Genomic DNA, 2,137 nt, shown 5'->3' with positions numbered 1-2,137 from the left:
AGCAAGTTTACTACAGTTAGAAAAGTCCATAGGGTGTTGGTAAATAGTTTCTTTCAAACAAAAGGAAGTTTACCACAGTTAGAAAAGTCCATAGGGTGTTGGTGAATAATTTCTTTCAAACAAAAGGAAGTTTACCACAGTTTGAAAAGTCCGTAGGGTGTTGGTGAATAGTTTCTTTCAAACAAAAGCAAGTTTACCACAGTTAGAAAAGTCCATAGGGTGTTAGTAACTTCTTGTTTTTTCCATAGCTCTTTCCTAAAGGTCGTTTCAGCTAAACAACATATGTATGTAAATATAAAATAAGTTTAAAACAACAAGAACGTCTTCGAATTGACAGTAACATGAGTCGCTACGTTCGTTCGATTCAGCTGAGGATTAACAGCAGTAGATCGAGGATTTTATCGGTTTAAAGATGGCATTTTTGAGTAAATTCCCTGATTTATATCTCTAACACTTTGAGGAAAAGGGGGGTGCAAATTCTTTTATTTGCGTATTCAACAATAACTCGCGTGTGCGCGCGCACTCATCGGCTCGGTAAAGACTAGAAGAATAACCACACGATGGGGATGGTGCATTTTTTAAATATGAGACCTGAAGATGTTTAAACCACGGTGCATGGGAAGGGAAATAAAAACGTTAATAACCGGTCATGAAAAGGACGTTGACCTTTTCGTACACCTACGGAAGTATTATCGAGGACAAGGTACGTGCGGTAGTACGTTTCTTACGAAGTAATATGTTAAACCATTAGGGAGCGCTTATAGGTGTGAAAATACCTGGTCACAGTCGAGTCATGCCTCTAATTTCAAATAAAAAACGTTCCTCAGAACAACATTTAAGTACAACTCTTCTCCAGGTAGCCAAATCGGCTAAATTGTTGGCTCTTTATTATATTCGATTCTCAACTAACATGGTCAAAACATGTTCTAACAGTAAATATATATATATATAAAATTTGGCGTAGAGCCAACTATATCAAAAGTCTGACTGGTGAAACTGTAGCACATTGGCACAAAATATTCCCAAAATATACAAAAACCTACATATGACACGTTATAGAATATTCATGTCCTGCATGGACGTATACAGCGACACCTACAAATCATACAAAAATCAGTAATAACTGCTGCTTTTCGTGTACACAGAATTATGAACTACCTTTTGCAAACATTCCGACTTTGCCAGACAGACACCTTAACGTTTCGGAAAAAAATGTTTAAAAATAAATTTGCATAAAAATGAGTTGTTAATCTCCACTGCCAGATATCTCGTACATGCTAACCTCTCTCCCATTACCATGTGAACTAGATTTAATACCAGGCCATCTACTGCCAGATAACTTGCGAAATTAGATCAACCAATTTTGTCTGTGTGGAAGTTAATGCATGTGTGAAGGACTTTACACAAAACCAGTCGAGGAGAATTAGCAACACTTGGAAACTTATTCATGGAAATGACCACAGAAAAGGGTCCGATTGTACGTGACCCATAACACCGTCATGGAGGGAAGAAGAGGTCCGAATGGAACCTGACCTTCCTGGGTCAAGAGACCCAAACACCATCAAGAACTCTGGGTCCAAAAAAACGGTCCAAAGAGAACCTTACTTTCCCAGGTCGTGCGCGAACCTAATACTAATCAAAACGGCCTTATTCTCTTTGTTTTATATGTAAATAATATGCCAACTTATAACTCAAAGAATTATACTATTTCTCAGAAACAAATAACCAAGACGATATTGAAGACTAATATAAACACTGGAAAAGCTCCATCGATTCCTTGAAAACACAAACTGTATGTTTTTCAAAACTCTAACATTATCCCAAGCTCCATTTCCAAGGTTTGTTTGTTTGTTTTGAATTTCGCGCAAAGCTACACGAGGGCTATCTGCGCTAGCTGTCCCTAATTTAGCAGTGTAAGACTAGAGCTAGTCATCACCACCCACCGCCAACTCTTGGGTTACTCTTTTACCAATGAATGGGGGGATTGACCGTCACATTATAACGCCCCCACGGCTGAAAGGACGAGCTCCATTTCCAAGGTTTGTTTGTTTGTTTTGAATTTCGCGCAAAGCTACACGAGGGCTATCTGCGCTAGCTGTCCCTAATTTAGCAGTGTAAGACTAGAGCTAGTCATCAC

This window comes from Limulus polyphemus, unplaced genomic scaffold (genome assembly GCF_000517525.1).
Source record: "Limulus polyphemus unplaced genomic scaffold, Limulus_polyphemus-2.1.2 Scaffold2761, whole genome shotgun sequence".
Taxonomy (NCBI): Eukaryota; Metazoa; Arthropoda; class Merostomata; order Xiphosura; family Limulidae; genus Limulus; species Limulus polyphemus.
Note: the sequence above shows the minus strand (reverse complement) of the source record.